The sequence below is a fragment of the Protopterus annectens genome, chromosome 2.part1, assembly GCF_019279795.1.
Source record: "Protopterus annectens isolate FY-2018-M chromosome 2.part1, PAN1.0, whole genome shotgun sequence".
Lineage (NCBI taxonomy): Eukaryota > Metazoa > Chordata > Ceratodontiformes > Protopteridae > Protopterus > Protopterus annectens.
This window is the reverse complement of record NC_056729.1, coordinates 445,317,819-445,341,745: the sequence shown is the minus strand read 5'-3', so window position 1 is coordinate 445,341,745 and position 23,927 is coordinate 445,317,819. Positions and strand designations below refer to the sequence as shown.

Here is a 23,927-nt window from a genome sequence, read left to right as displayed (position 1 = left end):
CATGTCAATGCATCTGCAGTATGTACTGCGCATGCACTTAGATGATATGTGGTGAGACTTAAACAGTACATACCTACCCCAGCCCTTCATTTTACCTTTTTTGTGTGCAAGTATTATTGCTGGAGATGCTTCTACTCTTGGCATTCCAAGATCATCATTTTTTTTTAATCACATCAGCTCCAGTCAGTCCAGTATACTTGTAGAGTGTTTTACCTGTTGCCTGGAGTTTTGATTGGTAGCTAGCACTCGCAATAACATAGTGTAATGCATAATTTGGTTTCTTTCTCACTGTCTTCATACTGTAATGCTTAAGACAGTGGTAAAGAACACTTGTGATGCTTGGGAGTTTGGTAGCCATGCTGTAAAATTAAGCATCAGTGAGGCATGGATACTGAATTCATTATCATGACTAATACTGGCTTTACAATAAGCATGCTAAGTGGGTTGTCCAATCAGCATGCATGTTTTTGAATAAAGATCCTTCACTGTATACTTAGTAATAAACCTAGGTGGTAGTTTTCTTTGAAATGACCTTTTTAGTTTGTTGATATTGTAATAACTGTCCTGTAGGCATGTTAGATACCTCAGCTCTCCCTTTACCAATCATTTTATCATCATAAACTTAATGCCAAAATAACAAACCAAACTTGTTTTTCTTTATAGTCATCATCCCTTGAAGAAATATGTTTAAATATAAAAATGATTCTTTGATATATTCCTAAAAGTATATTTTGTATTATTGGCATCTAAAAGCCAACAATAAAGACAGTTTCAAGAAGGGTTTCTATAAGCACAAGTATATAGAATACCATCAAGAAATTTAATAATACATGCATCTAGAAAATCAATTGTAAACAATTCAATGAAAATTTAATTTCAAAGTAAAACATAAACCAAAAAAAAAAATATTATTACTATTTGACAGAAAAACCTCAAAATCACATTTAGTCCATCTCTAAACCATGTAGAAGACATAATCTGAAACAGACGCCAGACAGACAATTGTTGAATAAAAAAGGTCAACATAAATGATGAAATACCTTGTAATTGTATACAGCAATTTTCTTAATGAAATACTTGTGATTAAGCATGAAATTCATATTGTACTCTAAGATACATATCTGCCTTCTACATCCAAAAATTTAAAACCTCTAATCCGTTCTGGTGTGCAATATGAGTGTAAAGAGACTTAACATCATGCATGCATAAACACCAGCCCTAATAAATTGGAGAATCATCAAGTTGCTGAAAATTTCACCTGTATCTTTCAAATGCAATCCTACCAGAGGGAGGAAATTTTTAAATATTTTTTGAAAACAAAAAGTCATTCAATTAAAACTCTCTTATTAAAAATAGACCTTAGGTTAGAAGAAAATGAATACCAAACTTCAGTTACATATATAAATGTCAGCGCCTTCTAGAAAAACTGATGATGAGAAAAAAAGCCTTAATTAAAGAATATGGTAACCACCAGAGATGGGATGAAGGGAAATATGGGGTTCATCTCACTATGGTTACCAAAAACACTGACAAGAAAACAAGGTCACATCTAACAGTGAAGCAAAACTGTCTTTACATACACCTTAATGATCTGTTGTTGTCAAATTCACATCTTAGCTGCATAAAATTTTGTTTTTGGGCTTACAGTTCACTATTAGTGAAAAAAACAGGAAACATTTTGCTAGACAGTTATTTTCTTTACTTACAGTAAGCAAGATGGAGGTGTTCTGTCATCTCATAAAGACAAAAATAAATGTTCACTAGATTATATAAAAGGGAGAAAATGCTCAATAGTCCATCATCACCATTGTTAGTTTACCTAGCCAGAGCCAACACCCACTTCATTGCAGGATTAAAACTACATGATAACTTTGATCAAGAAATAGCTTACTTGGTAGTCCACATCATCCTCAAAGAAACAGAAAAGATGGACTGGCAAAATGGTGAATATCTACAATGAAGTGTTCATCAAACTTTGATGCATCAACCCCCCCCCCCTTCATAAAAATCCAAAGCTAACAATTTATCACTTAGTAAGAATTAACACCTTTGTTACTCTAGCTTTGCCTATTGGTATCTTTACAGTGAAGAAGACAAGACGTGTACACAAGCATAAACAGTATCTCCAAAGAAAGTTATTTGCGTTTAGAAAGCTGAGACAAATGGATTATGGGAAGCTGGAGTACTCCCAAGTTGTTTAATATTTTATATCTTATCACACATCAGAAATGAAGGAAATGCCTATCATAGCTATACCTCTCTATCTGCTTAAACGTGTAACACTCTATAAAGATTTTTGTTCTCTAAACATATGAACTTTTTTCTCTTACAATGTACTTCATCAGAGTGTAAGTTTAAAATGCCTTACACAACTCCTTATTAGTGCACAAGTCATGCCTCTGATTTATCTATCAAAAATCAAGCTGAAAATTAAATTAATGTCTGATGCAAGTCACAATGCATTTTAATAAATGCAGAGGTCTTTGCAATACATGTCTGTTTGCATCATTCCTATGCTTGTGAAACAGAAATACATTTACAAAATTAACATCTTGCATGTTTTATGTATGACTGCACATTCATTAAGTATTTTACCAGTATTACTGTACTGATACTTATGTCAGCTTCACCATCTATTAGCATTAGGCAAGTCCTATTTACTGCATAAAATTTCAGTGCTTCAATGCATCCTAATTAAAATTTCATGTGGATTGAGTTCCTGTTGATGTGAGTGGTTGCACACACAATTTCAACTGTCAGCTTTCATAGCTTGAATGCAACTTATACACCTTGTATCCTAGAACTGACTTGCAGCTCTTCTTCTTCCTTTAGCACATTTTTCCTCTATAAGTGCATATTTATTAAAAAAAACACCTTTGTTGAAGTATCACTTGTGACATATGCAAACTTAAATTGGTATAAAAGTAATCAAACCATATTAACAAGTTCACATTTACAAACATTATGCATCAGACATATAGTTCTTACAATATAATCAATCCAGCATTATATAAATTGTTTGATTCCTGCCTTCTCTTCAAACTTATCCCTCTTCCAAATAAATTTTTTTGCATGCATTGTTCCCACAAGTTCTATATTTTCTATGTAATTCGCTCCTACCCTTTTCTAAAGATCCAATTTCATGTTCTTTTACCTCTGTTACAATATTTACTACTACAAGTATGGCTGGTTTAGACTTTGCTTTCCATTTTCTAGAAACTGATTTTTTGCAGCCACTAGAATTAAACTTAAAGAGGTCTTACTATGTCTACACAATTCAGATCCTATACCTCAGGTCAAAAAAATAATTTCCTAAGTTACATTCATTTGCTCACCCTGTATTCCTGATAAGAGTACTCTGTAGGGATTTGTTTGCCAGCTCATTCTACTCCAAGAACATAAGCTCTCAGGTACTTTGTTATTCCCCACTACAACTCCAACATTTGCCATCAACCTGAGGAAGAATTCTTTGGAATCTACTTGAGATATAAAAGTAACTATGCAAACACTTCTATACAAAAATCTTAAATCTTCTAGATTTTGTTGCATACTTGAAAGCCATACATATGTCCTCATATTGTTTCTTTGTGAAATGCTTATCTAATCTCTCTTCCCAACCTTTTCTGGTCTCTTTTATTGAGCCAAACATTTGTCGTGCAATATTTTATACACTCTACTAATTATCCCTTTTTTAATTGCAGCTTTTGTTCAAGATTCACTAAAAACTTAACCAGTACAGGTCTTTCATTCAGAATTCCCCTATTCTTTTCCCTTGGCCTGTACTCTGATATCAACCCCTGATAGGGAAAGCAAGCCCTAGTGTGCAGTCAAAATGTCTCCTTGGCCTCTTCCCATTATATCACCTTTTCCTCTCTAATTATTTCTTCCCAACACTTTGGTTACTTTGGCAGCTTTCAATAGTACATTCCAGCCTCCTCTTCCTATTTTCTGTACCCTTAAATGAAGTAATCCATATCAGCAGAATCTCCACTCTCTATTATCATGTTAGCATAGTCCCACTCCTTCCATATTTCTTGAATTAGCCCCCAGCTTCATTATCTCTTTCTAGTTTGAACTGTAGCTTTCTGCTTGTGTTATGTATAACAGCTTTAATATCCCTTCAAATCAGATAATCCTAAACCTACTTGCCATACTGGAAAGATCAACTTACCCCACTTGAATCTTGCCCTCTTTTCTTCCCAGATAAAATCAGTCAACTCTTTATTAACTGCTATCCACAACTTCTCCTTTAGGTGATAAAAATATACCCGACCTAACAGACTAAAAACATTTTACTGCTTGTATCTTGTTATCCATATCCACAGGCAATAGTTTCTATTTCTCAGTTTTTATTTAATTGTTTTAGTTTCTTCCCACATATCCTTAGCTACCATAACAGCATCCTTTTTAACCCACACCCCTAAATACTTCATTTTATCATGCTGCTATAAATATGGGTATTGCTGAACCAGTTTGCATATGGGTACCTAGTTTCCAGCTATAGCCTTTGTTTTGTCTTCATCAACTTTATATCCTAAAAAAAAAAATTCTCAAGAATGTTCCACAACACTGATGTCCTTTTCTGGTTTTATCAAGTTCAAAATAATATCATCTGCATATAAAGCCAACTTTTCATGAACACCATTCCAATCTACCCTCTTCTATTTTCTTTTTTTTTTGTAATGGTCCTAAATATAATGCAAATAACAAAGGGGAAAGAGGACACTACTGCCTGGTTCCTCTGTTCAGACACAACTCATCAGAGAAGACCCCTCCCAGTTTGATTTTTGCTTCTGATCCCTCATATATAATCCTAATTAAACCTTATCATTGTATCAGGAAATGCAAATGCTTCCATTGCACTACTTATAAAATCTCAGGTAACTCTGTCAAATGCTTTATCTGCATCACAACCCACTAACAGTGGTCTTTTCATACATTCTGGTTCCCCCTCTGGATAATCATTGTTCTATAAATGTCAAAATGTTTGATTCCTCTATAAAATACACTGATCCATATCTATCAATTATGGCAGCACTTTGCATTGTTTTAGCCATTCTTCTTCTTCCTATAACATATTTAGCTATAAAACTAACCCTTCCCTCCTGCATGTTACACTGCTTTAAGATAAAGTCACTTCTTGAACCTGCTAAGCTGCTTAAAAGTGATTAATGAATGTAGACATTGGCAATGGTTCTGTGGAAATATAGCTTTGTTTATGTGAAGCTATAGAACTGTGAAAGTCATTTTAGGTTCTGGAATACCAAATGCTGTCAAATGCTCGATTTTCTAAATTCTATGGCAAATTTTCTCCACTTCCAATGTAAACATATTTGCAATCCTGTACTGCACAAGAAGGTTGGTCAACAGAAGCTTATCCTATAAAAATATGATTACAGTAGTAAGCTAACAGATGTAAGACAGGATCATAAAGATCATCCCTCACAACTAAATAAACAAATAAACAAGACTTGTCGGCAGGACAGATTTGTGTCCCATCTATGGAACAGACTCCCTCTCCACATTAAGCAGAGTACCTCTTTACCCGTTTTTAAGTACAACCTGGATAACTAGATGGGAAACAGAAAATATACCTCTGGGATTCCACTGTGTTCTTGGACAAGGACATCAGGTGCTGATTTGTCTAAGCAAGGGCTAAACTCTTGGTTAGGCTTATAACAGTCTCACGGCCAACACCCTAGTATCCTCCTATGATCTAAATACATACATACATAAACCCTTATCAAATATCAAAGTATTTGTAGTTATCCTATTGTTAGACTTGTGAATGAAAGTATAGAATAAGACATGACCTGCATGACTGCCACTGATCCTAAGTTGAAAACTGTTGGCATTTAATGGCACTTCATTGAGTTGCTTGATTTTTGAAACACAATGAAATTGGTTAACTATTTCATTGCCAAGAAAAATGCCTAAACAAACAAACATCCCACCCATTCATCCTCTAAAATGGCCAGGCAAAGGTTGTGGAGGAAGGAGGAATGGGAGGAAGTCCGGATCTTTTTCAAGGTATCCTCTCAGTTGTTTGTACTGGGAGACATTAAATGGAAAGCACTAGGAAGACATCCTTACTACATGCCCAAAACATCTTAACTGATTTCTCTCAACCAGGAGGAAAAAAGTTGATACTCTGATATCTTGACAGACTGCAAAACTATTCACTCTGTAACCCTGAGAATGAACTGCATCTGTGTGTTGTATCATTAATGATCACAGGTGAGGCTAAGAACTTAAAATGATTAGTAAATTTTATAACTTCACCACCAATTCCAGTACACTGTCCATAGTAGAACTTACTTCTTACCTCCTCACCAAATCCAATACAAAGTTTGTATTATAGCTCAGTTCTTTCTTCACCACTAAGTCCAAGGCAATGCATGTAGAATGAGTCACTTCTTACTACACAGTGCTTGAAATTATAACTACTTCCTCATCACATCTAGTGCAATGCCTGTGGTATAGCCACTACAGTGTCATTATGTTAGTCAAGCTCCTGATTTCCTATGCCTTCACTCATATGAACAAGACCCCACTAGGTATTCAATCTCTTCTATTTTATGTAGCTGCTCCCCCCTACATCTGTACATCCATTCTTCTACACAAGAGCCAAGCCTTCTGATTTGTAAGTGCGATTTTTATCCCACCTGCTTCATACACAGCAGTAAACTGCTCTAGCACATGATGGACAACAGTGACTTGAGCCTGGGTGTATCATCAGGAAATAACAAAAACAGCTCTCTTTCGTTTGCAAACAAGACAGTTTAAGATGTCAGCAGTATCATGATATGAATGCATACAAATCATGAACAGGTTCTATATCAATCTGAAACACATTTTACTTAGTGAAAATTCAGACAACTGCTGTTACTAAAACACAACGATCAAATGGCACACAGCCACAGCCCTGGAAACGTACCTATTACACATCTCATAAGACATTGTGGAGTAAGTGGTCATATGTTTCTCCTTAAAAATACACAGATATTAATGGAAAATGTCAGCACTCTCTTCCTACTCATGGCCAGGATGGCATCTGTACTGTTCCCTTGCATTTACTGCAAATAAATGAAGTCTCCTTCCTAGTACCTTGGCACAGACTTCGTCAGGAAGGTTGATCAGCTGATCAATGATAAAAACCTTCCTATCACTTTTATACAGATAAAAAGTGAGACATTCATTTATAGATTTAATTATTACTAGGCAAACGGTCCAGAAGACCATTAATGAGCCTAGTCCAGACTCCCAATTACCTACTGTTAAAGGGACTTGCACATGCTTACACTGCAGGCAAATGAAGGTAGAAAGATTTAAACTGTACTCTTGGTACACGAAGCAGCCCATTAACAAGTTGGAGCTTTAGTCCTCTGCTCTACCTCATATCTACCTTACGCTAGAATAATAAGCATTGCATTACTCAGCATTTTCTGAAGGATACAAAGTCTGAAACTCACATACTTGTCATTACATACTGTCTGCAGGCCACAACAATTTACCAGAAGGCCACAAATTTTACAAGCAACAGATAAAAATACCTCTCCATTTATTTTCTCAAGAAGGCTATACAAACACAGAAATAGGTGGACAATGGCTCAAGTTTCAAGCATTATTTTATCTATTTGTTAACCAGGTAAACCCAATGGACAAAGTATACCTTTTCAGTGGAAACCCAAGAGCAATGTCTAGTTAAGTAACTTGCTCAAAGCCATACAGTAGGAAAAAGGAAGTGGGAGGATTCACACCCTGTACTTTTGACTACAGGAAGCAATTCCTTAACAGCTACATCCTAAAGTGACACTTTACTTAAGAAATGTTAATACACCAGCAGGTGTTACATGGATAGGCATTTTCTGGACAATAAATGCTATGAAATTCGTAATACTGCAATCATCAGTGATATATAATAAAAAAGTTAAAGAGGTGAGGGCATAAATATGAGCCAAAATCAGAGACAGATAAGATGCAGACTACTCCAATTCACTTAAAAAGTTATCGGAGCAATAGGTTTTGCAGCAATACACATTTTCTAAACAGAAAGAGCTATGAAACACTAATGACTGGCATTATTGCCTGACTATAATCCTTGGTAACTTATCTGAGGATGAAGACGTTAATGAAGGTCTACCAGTTGGTACAGAGGATTAAAGATACAAGCTCTTAATGATCTGCTTCTTGTAGTGCAGGACACAGGGTTTGACTCTTTCCACCTCCATTTGCCTACTGTGCGACTCTGTACAAGTCATTTAACCAGACAGTGCTCCTGGGTCATCCCAGAAAGGTGGATTTGCTTGGTTAACAAAAAGATGACAAAAGACAATCAGGATATAAATGAGGTAAAGCCAGAAAAGTTCATGCAGATTTTCTAAAGAATAACAATTACTAAGCTCTAATGCCTGACAACAATAAGAATTATGAAACTCTAATAACTAGTACTGTTGACTGACCATGATAATTATAAGGTTAGGAACAAGAACAATTAGTGATGTAACGCATGCATTTCTAGATAACTGATCAGTAAGGAAAGAATATACCAGTGTGTGCACAAATGCAAATCCACACACACAAACACACGCACGCATGCACACTGTGTATTCATCCATGGTGATCAACAGCTTCTGCTTACCTTGCATATACAATGGATTTAATGAAGCTTAGACCACTACCACAGTAAGCATGGTCTGCTAAATACGACACTTCCACAGTAAACACAAAGCTTCAAAGCTTCACTGGGCTGCCCAAAAATGACAAGCTAAAAGCTCAGATAAGTTCCTCTCTCTTATTAGCTGTATATTTGAGCCAATGAGAGAGAGAGAGAGAGAGAGAGCATTTCTAGAACCAGAAAAGGTGAGTGAAAATCAGGACATGTGGGTGATTTTTTTTTTGTAATGTTTATAGGTCCCCCGGCAAACCCCAGGCGCTAGGCAGCTACCTAGATCACCTTGTGTTGGAAGGCATTTCTGATAAGTTCCTTCGATGCTGGTATCCATAGTGGGTCCTAGTGTTATTGCCATGACAAGCATTAATGATTTTTCAGCCATAAGATCCACTAGGACTCCATATCCCTTTCCTGCCAAATATCCTACATTCGGACCAATTTTTATAAAATGTTCTCATAATAATATGATCTTTCCATAACTATATTACTAATCTCCTTCCTTCATTCCATGCTTTTTCATTTATCCTTTTTATTCCTTTGCCTATTTTTATATATTCCTTGCTTTCTTTTTTCTCTAGACATATTTCATGATATTCAGAAGATCCTGTTTCAGCTACCTCACCTTCTGATACTGTAAAATAATCTATTTCAGTTCTACACATACTCCTTTTGTAAGTCCATGAATTTTTGTCCCATACTTTTAACATCTTATATCTTATAACTTCCAACATTTTTGTTATAGCATTTCCTGTCTTTTTATGCTCACAATTAAAGTTTCCTGTTATTATAATGTTCAGATGTATCACTAAATAGTCTAAACTCTGATAAAATAAGCTTTCCCTTTCTTTACAATCAGTACAAGCATGTAATGTTATAATTATATAAACTTGTTCTTTCCATTATAAATCTACAATGGTCAATCTTCCCATTGTTGCTAGTTACGTGTAATACCTTTACTGTACTTCTACAAAAAACAGCTGTTCTACAACATTTCTCATTTCCCAAATTCTAGGTTATCTTTCCTCTCCATAGTTTCTCTGTAATCTTCCCTCATTTGTTAAAAATATTGTCTTTTAATAAAATGACATCTATATCACATGTATTTATACCACTGCAAAATTCCTACTCTTGGTATATTCTTAATACTATTTACATTTTCAGAAAGCACACTAAAATGTTCATTTTCCCTTTTCCTTAAATTCATGCTTTCATAAGTTCAAAGCTAACTACTAGGCTATATTTGTTAATAGGACATTCTAAGCCTAACCAATTTCCTTTCCAAAGGGTGAGGATCAAACATTGTACCTTGTGTCTGTGAGTTAAACATCTTAACCATTATACCAAGTCCCTGTCTTTAACTTTATATATTCTTTTTCATCCATTTCGTTTTTTTTATTTTATACTTATCCCTTTAAATTTTCTTTTTCTTTCTTTTACCAATAGAATTCTTTTTCCCCTTCAATACTTTCCAGTTTATGTCTTCTTCAGCACTTATTTCGAACCTTCTTCTATATCCTCTATTTTTTTCTCGTCTAATTTTCTTCTATTTCTATGACTGTTAAAATGTCTTTTCTCTGTTCATTTTCTTCCCTTTCTTTTTCCTTACTATTATTTCCATTTTTGCAAACCATCCATAAATAACCAATTTTATTTCATTTATAACACTTCCATTATTTATTTATTTATTGGCATTTGATTATCAAAGTCCACTGGGCCAGTGAAAGCCCATTTTCGGTGCAGGCCTGGGTAGAAAAGCTCCAGGTTATATATAAAACAGAAATTAACAATTTTTTTAAATACCAGTTTTCAAGACTTACAAAAATAATATTTCATGAAAAATTATACAATAAAATAATCATAAGACTGCAAGAAGATCATACAAAATACATACAAGTAAATAGTCCTTATATTATCAACAGTGAAGTATTGGTTAGAGTACCGGCCATCAGACATTAAACAATATAAGGTAGCCATGGACTGTTAAGCGAATACAGGCTGGACATTTGTGAGGAAGCATGCAGTGAAGGATTTACTAGAACAGATGAGTTATACTGTAAATATCTGTAGAAGTAGAACGCAAGTTAGAAAAAGAGCAAGGAGAAGTAAAAGGTCCTCAGTAGACTATGGAGAGGCGAGAAGTGGTATCCTATTTCCCCACAAATATAACATTTTCTTTTGTCACAATTACTTATCAAATATCCTTCTTTTCCACACACACACACAAAAAAAAAAAAAAAAAAAAAAACATGTTTTGGGTTGTCCCTAGTATTTTACAACACCCCTATTCACCTCAAGATTTATAATGTTTGGTATATGTATACTTTTTCTATTTTTAACACAATATTACAATCCCAGCCACCAGTCCATAAACCCCCTTTGTCATAACTTTTGCAATTTCCAGTATTTCTTTACATAAAGCTTTCAAATATATTTTCAAAGTCTCTCTTTCTATCTCTGTTCGAAACTGTACATGAATCTTCTTTTTTTGTTTCCCTGTTAAATGCTTTTATCACTTAAAGATTCCATGTGTTATTTTCCAAGAAAAGTTTCCATTGAAAAAAGTCTCAAATATGTCACAAAATGTCTCTTTGTTAATTAGAATAAATGCTCATAACTCACGTGCCTTTACACCCAAAGGAGCTATTAAATTGTCCTACTCTTCATGTCTGTCCATTTCTTTGTCTTCTTACATTGAATCCCTGCCACATACTTCATTTTTTCACTTTCTTCTGATTTCTTTTCTGCTACTCCCCTTTTGCCTTGTTTCACTTTCTCTGCAAATTTTCTTTTCCATCTCACTACTGTTCTTTAGAATTGTCTCTACATTCTCCTTTTGTATTTTCTTCATAATGTTCCCCCAAGAAACATCTTCATTTTCTGGCTCACTCTGCACCACTATTTCTTCAAGTAAATCATCCTGTAACCCTACCAACTGGAGGGTTGCAATTATGCATACATTATTTTCCATGTCATCTTCATCAAACAGGTTTCCTTAAAACTTTTCCCCTTTCCTCTGAATCCTGCACACATTCTCCAATCTCAATATTTGCTTTCTCATTCATTTCTTTCACTACTCTACCATCTTCTTTTCTCTCAATCTGCTTCCCTGTTTCTCTGGACTGCTTCTGTGCTTGAAATGGAAAAGGGAAGTGTTACTCCAAAATGTTTCCCACTCACAACACACATTAAAGCTACCCTGGTGCCTTGGTCCTTTTTGCAGACCCCCCACCCCCCAACCCACATTCTAACAGGAAATCAGAGTGAATGTTTTTTTTTTTTTTGACAGATTTTAAACTATGGACTTTAGGAAACATTAATGCTATTCCTGGAGCCTCAGTATTCCCAGTTCAACCCTCACCATCTGTAAAGGAAGGCTGGGTGGATGAATTCAACTGATGATTTTTGACCAAACAACTCCTCCTTTTGACCTGCACCAATCACCTACAAGAAGAAACATTCTTCCACTCTTCTGTAGCCCTAGCATATACAGTCAAATACCTGTCAGTCTCTCTTTCCTCATTTCATTATACACATATCTCAAACCTCTAGGTCAGTTGATCCACTATTACCAAATGGGACGGACATGCTTACTAACTCTGGTCAGGCTCAGTCAAGGACCAGGGTCTGACAACTCTGCATGGAATTAGAATTTTTCTTGCCACGTGTATGAAGAATACAGTACCACACATTACCATCACCTTCTCTCCCAGTGATGGTCTGTCTTAAGCACCCATGTAAGTATTCCTCAGTAGTTCATCTCTGTGACACAGCCTTCAAACTAAGTATACATGTCAAATCATACCAATGTCCCTGCTTGTAGTTATGGTATATACTACCACCTTCCCTTTGATCAGTCTAATTCACTAATGTCTCATCTTACAATGGAATATGTTTCTAGTCACCAAATACCTTTTTATATGTCATGACTACCCCTTTGCCCAACACTCGCATCTAATTTTATAGCTGCACACCAGCAGTATCAGAAATGCTGTGATTTCACCACACCATATTATTAAATCTAATACAATTACTGTCATGTTTATCAAAGATAAGTGATTCAAACCTTTCTCAGTGTGTGCAAACTTTAAGAAAAACTCATTACCTTAACTGTCATCACCTATCAAAAAAAGTATATCAAAAATATTTGTCTGAAACATTTCATGCACTGCAGACACTTTCCTAATCAGCTGATGTAATCATGGGGAGGAAAGAGTGAATGCAGTGAAACTAGGTATATATAGCATCTACAATAAAAGGCTGAAATTCAGGATGGGTACTTGAAATTAAGCCTCCATTTGCTAAGGTTCATAGGTAGGTACTAGGCTATCGGCCCTGGGGCCTATACAAGCCCAGCCACAAAGGTACCCTGGCTTTTGCCACCCAAGAAAATTATTTTCCTGTGCCACTGTCGAGCAGAGCCACAGAGGTGATCCCCAGAGTGAATTTCCCATCTCCTATCCAATCATCAAGATTTTTCTTGAAGAGTGCTAATGAAGAGCTTTGTTTGCTATAGATAGGTAGTTTATTCCAGAGTATGGGAAGTCTCTGGGACAGGAATCTATTCCTCCAGCATGTTCTGTTTATTGTGGTGATAAGGTTTAGGTCCCTAGAGCGTGTAGCTCAGAGGGATTGGGATTTCTTTAAGTGGAGCATGTCCAACAGCTCTGGGTTTGACATAGCTTTGTATGTTAGGCAGAGAACACCTCTGAGTAGGCGATATGCGACGGCGTAAAGCTGGAGTTTTTTGAGACGATCTGCATAGGGCATCTGTTTGAGGCCGGTAATCCTCTTTGTGAGGTATTTCCAGTTGTTGTAGATGTCTTGTGAGGTACATACCAAAAGGGGCGTTGTACTCCATAATGGGTCTAATGAGTGATGAGTAGAGGGGAAAAATTACCTCTTTTTTTCTGGATGAGAAAAGTACAGTTTTGTACCTACCATAAATGTAGATGTTCGAGTACTAATACAGCTGCAGTCATAACAGATGGGTTCTCCTGCCGTCAGGCGGGTCCTCGGTCGGCCGAATTCCAAAGTCTAGGTCCGGCGTCGGTTGTCGTCGCTTCTTCTCTGACGTCAGTGCGACAGGGGTATAAAAGAACCAGCCGACGCCATTTTCTTCAGTTTTTCTTGCCCCAGATGTCAGGTGCCCCCAGAAGGAAGGCAATCCATAAAATTATGTAGTAATGCAATGCAATATAATCAAAAAAACAGTAGTTGCACGCAAATACACCATTAAAGAATACCCCTAGAGGGGAAGGAGGGAGGGAAACCTGGACTGCAGCTGTATTAGCACTCGAACATCTACATTTATGGTAGATACAAAACTGTACTATGTTCATCGTGCATACAGCTGCAGTCATAACAGATGGGTAGAATCCCAAAGCTAAGAAAGGGGTGGTAGGCACTAGGTGGAACTAGGAGGAGCCAAAATGCCCTGCAAGACTGCAGTGGCAAAGCCTGCTCTAGATTTGGAGTATAATGGTAGGTTGTAGTGTTTGGAGAAGGTATGCACAGAACTCCAAGTGGCTGCTTCCAAAATATCCTTGGTAAGAACTCCTCTGAGGAAGGCTGCAGAGGTGGCTGTGGCCCTGGTGGAATGAGTTCTAATGCCTGTAGGTACAGTTTTGCCATGAAAGGAATAGCAAAAGCGTATGCAGTGGGCTATCCATTTTGAGATTGTCTGTTTGGAAATTGGTTTTCCTTGAGCTCCTACCGCATAGGCCACAAAGAGCTGTTCTGATTTTCTGAAAGGTTTTGTTCTGTCCAAATAATAACGCAGTAGCCTATGGATGTCCAAGGAATGTAGTAATCTCTCTCCTTTGTTTTGAGGATTGGGATAAAAAGTAGGTAAATGTATGGCCTGATTTAAAGCTACCCTGGATACCACTTCAGGCATAAAGGACGGGTTGGTTCGTAAGGAAACTCTGTCCTGATGGAAGATGATAAAAGGCTGAACAGCCATGAGAGCCTGTATTTCTGAAACTCTACGAGCTGAAGTGATAGCCAGAAGGAAAGCTGTTTTCCAGGACAAATATTGCAAATCTGATGAGGCAGCTGGCTCAAAAGGAGGCAAAGTCAGTTTTTTCAGAATGAAATTGAGATCCCAAGCAGGTATTGGTTGTTTCCTTGGAGGTCTTAAATTCTTAGCCCCTCTGAGGAACTGTCTTAAAAGAGGGTGAGAGAATAAAGGAGGATCTGTGTTGTATTCTGCAGAAATGGCTGAGGCATGGATTTTGATGGAGGAGAACGAAAGTCCACTGCTTAGCAGTTCAGCCAAATATTGTAGTATTTGAGGTAAATTCAGTTTTCCAGGGTTCTGGCCCTTTTCTCATTCCAGACACAAAACGTTTCCATTTTGCGGAGTAAGCTTTTCTAGTTGATGGCCTTCTGGCCTCCAAAATGACATCCTGCACCTCCTTGGAGAGTAGGGCCTGCTGTGATGCTAAGGAATCTTCCATGCGGCTAGATTGAGTGTTTTTAGCTGACTGTGAAGAGTTTTGAAGCTGTGCTGAGTCAGAAGAAGAGGCATTAGAGGCAGGGTCCATGGAGGGGAATGCGTCAGGCTCCTCAGGAGTGGGTACCAGTGTTGCCTTGGCCAGTCCGGAGCAATGAGGATCATTTTTGGTCTGTCTGCTCTGGTCTTCAATAGGACTTTGGGCAGCAGAGGAAGAGGCGGGAAGGCATAAACTGTCATTGATGTACAACTGAGAGAGAGAGCGTCCACTCTCCAAGCCTTTGGATGGAAGATCCTCGAGCAGAATTTTGTCAATTGATGATTTTTGTGGGAGGCAAAGAGATCTATGTCTGGCCTTCCCCATTCTTGTATTATTTCTGTAAAAACTTTTGGATGCAACTTCCATTCATGTGGATCTGTCATATTCCTGCTTAGGTTGCCTGCCAGTGTGTTTTCCTTGCCTGGCAAGTACTGTGCTTGTAGTTCCATTTGTAAGTCCATGGCCATGTTCCAAAGTGACATGGCCAGTCTGCATAGGGGGTAAGAATGTGTTCCTCCCTGTTTGTTTATGTACCACATAACTGTGGTGTTGTCCGTTCTTATCAATAGTTGACCTGGTTGTAGAAGGTCCTTGAAAGCTATAATAGCATTTATTACTGCTAGCATTTCTTTTTGATTGATGTGAAGGTGCTTTTCTTTTTGGGACCATTTGCCCTGAATGCACCGGTCTGTCATGTGCGCCCCCCAGGCGTAGTCCGAGGCGTCTGTTGTGATGGCTTGATTTGCTTGAGGCTTGCTGAATGGAAGACCTGTGTTTGTTTGACATGCTTGAGCCCACCACAGAAATTCCTTTTGCAGACATGGAATTAGTGGTATTATTGTTTCCAAACTGTGGCTGTGTTGAGACCATATGTTTTTTAGGTACCATTGTAGTTTTCTCATATGCAGCTTTGCACATGGGATTAGTAAGATGCAAGATGCCATGAATCCCAGAGCCTGCAGGAATTTCCTTGCAGTCAGCCTGGTGCGATTTGCCAGTGTTCTGAAATATTGAATTAGTTGCCCCTGCTTCTCTGGCATGAGGTAGGCCATCTGGGTGTTTGTGTCCAAATTGGCACCCAGGAAAATTATATTCCGAGAGGGTATTAGCCTTGATTTCTCTTTGTTGACTGTGTATCCCAGAGAGTTTAATAACATTATTACATAAGCCAGATGTTTCAGAAGAATGTGCTTGCTGTCCGCTTGGATCAGGCAGTCGTCCAAATAAGGGTATATTTGTATCCCTTGAAGTCTGCAGTAGGCAATTACTGATGCCAGGCATTTTGTGAATACTCTGGGCGCAATAGATAAGCCAAAGGGCAATGCAGAGAATTGATAATGGGTTGAACCTGCAAGAAATCTGAGGTATCTTCTGCAATTTTGTCTGATTGGGACATGCAGGTATGCCTCCTTGAAGTCCAATGTTACCAGCCAAGACTCCTTGCCCAACATGGGAAGAAGTTGCTGTAGAGTGAGCATCTTGAATTTTGGTACGAGTAGGAATGTGTTTAGGATGGAAAGATCCAAAATAGGTCTCCAATCTTTTCCCTTCCTTGGCACCAGAAATAGCCTGGAATAAAAACCTTGACCTTGTTCGTGTGTAGGTACCTCTTGAATAGCTTTCATGTTTATAAGATCTGAAATTTGCTTTTGTGCCTCTGCCCTTTGATTGTGTGGCAGGTTTGGCATGCCTCTCATTTTTGGAAGGGTATGAAAATGGAATTTGTAGACTCTGTTTATAATGTCCAGGATCCATTTGTCCTTTGTGACAACATGCCAATTTTTTGAGAATAGTGCCAGCTTTCCTCCTAAGGGGGCTGCCATTTGAGACCTGGTTGGCCTGCAAAGGGGAAAGTCATTGGGTCTGCTTTCTGAAAGATTGTGAGTTGTCCTCACCACCTCTTTGTGTAGGAGCTTGTCATTGTCTGCCTCTGTACGATCCTTGTGATTGTCCTCTGCCCCTCGGGCGCCTGTATCTGCCTCTTTGGGGTCTGTCTGTGGCAGGAAAGGACCAGTTTTGGAAGGCCAATTTCTACTAAAACGTGGGGGTTGAACCTGCAGAAATTCTTTCACAGTTTGCATTGATTTAGCTTTTTCCTCCATTTTCCGTAATACTTCCTCAGCATTTGCCCCAAATAGTACATCCTTTTGAAGAGGCGTCTAGTAATTTAGCTTTGACATGATCAGGCAAGGCTTGTTCCTTGAGCCAGGCATGCCTACGTATGACTGAGCCTGTAACAGCAGCTCTACATGAGGCCTCTAGAGCATCAAAACCACATTGTAAGGTATGTTTACCCACTTGTTCTGCACTATGCATCAAATTCTGCAACGCCTTCAAGTCTGGTTGTTCAGGTTGTGACATTTTACTTTTCAATTGAGATAACAGAAACTGTTGGTATTTTAGCATATGAAACTGACAGTTTAAGGCTCTCATGGTTAAGGTAGCCGAGGTATATACCTTTTTTCCCCACCTTTCTAAGGATCTGGAATCTCTCTCGGAAGGCAGTGGATTTTTGGCAATGGAAGCCTTAACTCCCTTGGGCCCCTGTGAGATGGTTTCTAGGTCAGCAGCATGGCTTTTGTAAAGAAATTGGTGTGAGTCAGGAACCCTGTAGTACCTGTCAGGCTTAACTGGAGCTGGAGGTAGAGAGTCCGGGTTAAGGCAGGCCTCCGAGTAAACATCATCTAGGATGTCCAAGACAGGAGGTATAGCCAGAGGCCTGTGCTGGGGTAACAAAAGAAATTCCCTGAGCCTTTTCTTGGAATCTGAATAATCCTGGCCTTCCCAGTGGAAGTGTTCCCTTAAGGTATGCAAAGTTTCCCCAAATGAGTAATCCTCAGGGGGGGATACAGAAGGAATAGACTCCTCTGCATCAGAGTCTTCAAAAGGGGAGTAAGACTGTTCCTGATCATCAGTGTGTTCTGAAATAATGGAGCCCTGATCAGAGGAGGGGGAATCTTCCTCCACTCTGGGCCTTTTGTCTGGAGGTGGCTGAGAACCTCTGATTAGAGTAATTAAATCCTCAGCCATTTTAAGCATCTGTTTCTTAGGCATGGGGCCTGGAGATGGGCCCTGTGTAGCTGGTCTTTTAGGGTGCATGGATGCTTTAGACTTGGTGAAAGCCTTGATGGAGAAAGAAGAGGAAGGTCTGAAGACACCTAGAGTGGAGGTGGACCTGTCCACATTCTGCGTTTCAACGCCAAGAGTGGCTTCGGTATCTGTAGTCGGGGTGTGGGCCAAGGAGCCTGCGACCTCGGGTACAGGAGACACCGCCAAAGATGTGTCGTCGGTAATCAGGGGCTGCATAGGCGCCTCACTGAGAACCGGACCACGGGTAGTCGGCTTTGGCGTGGTGTCGGTAGAGGCCGCGGACCTCGAGTGTCGGTCCTTGTCTTTGCATTTTTTAGACAAAACCGGAGTCGGAGTATCCGACGACATGGTATAGTTAAATGCTTTCCCAAAAAAATGCTGGGCGAACTCTGCCCGACGCTTAATAGTGCGTTTGTTGAAGGTAGCACAAAAGTGACAGACCGAGACGTCGTGGTCTGGGCCTAAACAAGGTATACAGAGGGAATGGAAATCCTTATGCGGTATTTGCTTCCCACAAGAAATACAATTAACTTTGTCTGACATCGGTCTGAGGCAAGAAAAGTTTCCCCAACGGGGTACTTAGCTTTTAAGAAGACTTCGGTTTCCAAATTTATCGTAATCTCAGGAGCCGGCCGACCGGCACTTGCAAACTGCTTCTGCTTCGGCCACCGCGCGGCAAGAAAGACTGAAGAAAATGGCGTCGGCTGGTTCTTTTATACCCCTGTCGCACTGACGTCAGGGAAGAAGCGACGACAACCGACGCCAGACCTAGACTTTGGAATTCGGCCGACCGAGGACCCGCCTGACGGCAGGAGAACCCATCTGTTATGACTGCAGCTGTATGCACGATGAACATCCATTTGTGATGAGGTGTGCCACGTAGAAGGATTTCCTGACTACTGTGGCAATGTGATTATCAATGGAGAGACTACTATCCACCTGTGTCCCAAGGTCTCTTATCACACTTTCAGTGTTAAGTATACTACCGCCTATGTTGTAGTTCATGGGTACACAATTTTTACCAAAGAGGATAACAATGCACTTTTTGGCATTGAGCTTGAGGTCATGGCTTTGACACCAGGCATCTGTCTCTGTGAGGCCCTTTTGTAGGATGTCCACATCGTTAGGAGTTTCGATTATGGCTCCTAGTTTGCAGTCATCTGCAAACTTTGTTAGCCAAAGATCTTCTGTGTTGGCCTGTACTTCAGAAAAGTAGATACCAAACAGGAGAGGACCCAGTACTGAACCCTGTGGTACTCCCTTGTAAATGGTCTGAAGTCAGATTTGGAGTCTGCTACTTTCACAGTGTGGGTTCTGTCAGTCAGCCAGTTGGCAAGCCATCTTGTGACATAGGATTTTATACCTAGTTTAGTGAGTTTATCTATAATTCCCTAGGGGGGATGGTGCCAAAATCTTTGGCGAGATCTAGATAGGCTGTGTAAACCACCTTACTCTCGTCTACAGCTTTGGTGACTGCTTCAAAGAAGTCTATCAGGTTTAGGATACATGATCTGCCTTTTACAAACCCGAACTGGCTGAGGTCCAGACTTTGGAGATTACCAATGTCTTTGTGTATAAGATCCGTGATGACACATTCCATGACCTTGCAGACTAGGCTCGTTAGGCTAATGGGGCGGTAGTTTCTGGGGTCCGTGGTGGCTCCCCCTTTGTGGAGTGGGATAACCGTCACTGTGTGCCATTCAGTGGGCACAAAGCCTGAGGTGAGGCTATGATTGAACATGGTGCTTAGGTGGGGTGCCAGTTCATTCTGCAGTTCATGTAGAACGCAGCCTAGGATGTTGTCCGGTCCCATGGATGCTGTTTTCTTGGCTTTGGAGACTGTGGTTTTTACCTGTGCATCCGTGATTACAGGAACTTTGCATTCTTCTGGTAGAGATGGGCCCTTTAGGGGGTGAGAGGAGTGTAAAGTTAGCACTGAACCTATCTGCCAGGATGTTGGCAATATCAGTTGGTTCTGTATATTTAGTGCCATCGTGCTGTATCGCAGAACAGACCAGAGTGTTACCATTGAGATTCTTGATATAGCTATAGAATGCTTTGTGGTTGTCTTTAGAATCAGTGGCGCATTTGTTTTCGTAACTAGCTTTGGAGGATTTTATGAGGGATCACAGCTTCTTACTGAGGCTAACCAGGGAGTTCTTCCAATCATGGGATTTTACTCTTTTTTTTTTTTTTTTTTTTTTGTAACAGTTTCTTTCTTCTGTTGTAGAGTTTGTTTATGACAGGGGACCACCACATTATCTTCCTTTTTTTGGAGGATAGCATCTTGGTTCTGTTAGGGATAGCAAGATCCATGCACTTGTGCAAGTGCTTACAAAGTGCATTTGTGTAGGATTCAACAGTCGTACCTCTATTGTCCATCTGCATGTTATTTTGTCAGGTTAATCTTGGCTATAAGGGGTCATTTACTTGTACTTCAAGAACACAGCAAAACACAGATGCTGTATTAGCTACTGCAGACTCGCACGGCTTTTAAAGTAAAACTTAAAGTCCCTTTTGCTATGTTCACACTAGACAGTATGATTTCTATAACTGTATCTCATGTACATATTCACTGAAAATTAATTTATCACATAGCTGTAGGAACTGACTGTATACTTTATAGTATATTTATGACTCTGCACATAAAATGCACATATAATTTTATATATTTTCATATTATACATGCCTCAATAGACATATCAATCAAATGGAAAGACCTTGGAGGTTCCTAAGTAAAACAACCACCAAAAAGGACTGGAAGCACTGTCCCTTTACTCTGTGTCCTATAGACTGCTAAGGGGGATCAGTGCCAGGCCTCCTTTGTCATTAGAGACCCAGTAGTTCAGGATCTCTTACAATCCCACTAATACAAGGACCAGAGATCTAAACATACATCAGCAAACAAATAAAACACAGTGGAGAGAGAGAGAGACATTTGTTACAAAATACCTTTTCCATCTCAGTGAAAGACGTTTACAGCAAATTAAGCAGTATGATACATTGTACTCCTTCTAATGTGAACTATATGACTACATAGGTATTCACAAAGTCATCTCTGGCTTGACTGGCCTAGCCCTCCTTGAAAAAAGGAGGTAAGGTTTAACAGTGGGTACTAGCGTTGTGTAAATGGCAACAAGCTTAAGTTGCCTTGTATACATGATTCTATGTAAAATGTGTGCACCCATGAGTACATATATATATATATATATATATATATATATATATATACATACATATAAATATATATTTATATATTATATATATATATATATATATATATATATATATAATACACACACACACACACACATACATATATATATATATATATATATATATATATATATATATATATATATATATATATATATATATATATATATATATATATATATATATATATATGCGTTCACTTTATAATCCCGAAATCCTGAAACATCGAATTTCAGAATTTCGAGATCATATAGTCGAAACCTTACAATCCCGGAACCCCAGAAGTGCGAATTTTAAAATTGTGAATCTTATACTAACCATACACCACACACACATACCCCCCCCCCCCACACAAACCTACACTACATACAAGCAGCGGGGTAAGACCCCTTGCACCCCCCCCCCACTTAAATATACTAACTCCAAGGTCGCACTACACAGACAAACACATGAAAACACCACCACACACCTACATTCCCCTTGAGCACACACATCACAGTCACAACACACACTAAAACCACTAATCAACACCCTTAAACATAAACACTTACCTGAACTTTCACCTATCCATTCACACACCGCAACACCAGAAGCGGTACTGCAACATCTCCAAACTTCGGGATTTTGAAATTCGCACTTCTGGGGTTTTGGTGTTTGGAGTTTTCAGTTTTATAATCTCAGGATTCTAAAATTCGATATTTCAGAATTTCAGGATTATAAAGTGTTCCCATACACACACACACACACACACACACACACACACACACATATATATATATATATATATATATATATATATATATATAGATATATAGATATAGATATACATTTAGCTACACACACACACACACACACACACACACACACACACACACACACACACTTGTTTACACAATGTGAGCATTTTAAGAAATATAATAATGGAGATTTTCTCTCCCTGAGTCTCCTCTGTACATGGGCTCTATTCTGAAGAAGTTAACTACATTAACAGTATATAATACATAAATATAAACTTGCCCAGAGGTTTTAGCACTGCTAAAGTTTTCTGTCAACTTGTAATAATAAGTGAAAAATATATAATGCTGACAGTTATGAAACTGCCAATGTGAATCATAAAGTACAACTGGTCGATTACCTGCACAGTAGTATAGGCCTTTGAAACAGCTGTTAATTTAAAATATAATTTCATCATAATTGAAGATGTGCTGAACAAAATGTACTGATGAAGTAACAAAAATGATATTCAGGCACAATGACTCTGAACACAGTTGTATTATAAGCATTGTTCCCTTGCTGAATGCCTGTACTATGTGATACAAAGAAGGTTACACAGTCACCTTTGAGATATAAAGATGTTAAATGTAGGGCAGTTGTGTACATGCCCCTGCATTTATCATAATTCAGGTAACAAATTCTTGAGGCTCAACTAACTAAAAACCTACAGTAAATGTATCACTTGAAGCCTCCTCTGGTAGTGTAACTGAACTGTAAGGCTGGCAGAATAATGGACCAAGACACATACTATACTATGATACTACGTATAAGGTACTGCTACTGACTATGATACTACGTATAAGGTACTACTACTGACTATGATACTACGTATAAGGTACTACTACTGACTATGATACTACGTATAAGGTGCTACTACTGACTATGATACTACGTATAAGGTACTACTACTGACTATGATACTACGTATAAGGTACTACTACTGACTATGATACTACGTATAAGGTACTACTACTGACTATGATACTACGTATAAGGTACTACTACTGACTATGATACTACGATAAGGTACTACTACTGACTATGATACTACGTATAAGGTGCTACTACTGACTATGATACTACGTATAAGGTACTACTACTGACTATGATACTACGTATAAGGTACTACTACTGACTATGATACTACGTATAAGGTGCTACTACTGACTATGATACTACGTATAAGGTACTACTACTGACTATGATACTACGTATAAGGTACTACTACTGACTATGATACTACGTATAAGGTGCTACTACTGACTATGATACTAATGATAAGGTACTACTGACTATGATACTATGATACTACTGACTATGATACTACGTATAAGGTACTACTACTGACTATGACACTACGTATAAGGTACTACTACTGACTATGATACTACGTATAAGGTACTACTACTGACTATGATACTACGTATAAGGTACTACTACTGACTATGATACTACGTATAAGGTACTACTACTGACTATGATACTACGTATAAGGTACTACTACTGTTTAAGACTGCTTTAATGATGCTCAAACATTTGTTAAATGTTATTTGAAAATCCTCAAAAGAACTAATACAATCATAGGTGGGTACTAGGCTATCTGCCCGAAGGCATTTATAAGCCTAGCCAGAATGTGTTGGCTTTCGCCATCCCCTTACATTAGTTCCCTGTGCCTCTGT

At 38.5% G+C, this 23,927-nt stretch overlaps 1 protein-coding gene across 1 annotated transcript in view; it reads right to left on the bottom strand.

The window, feature by feature from the left end:
• The window catches only part of ARHGAP10 (Rho GTPase activating protein 10), a 2,173,597-nt gene that overhangs the window by 221,317 nt on the left and 1,928,353 nt on the right, over positions 1-23,927 (bottom strand). The window lies entirely within an intron of this gene.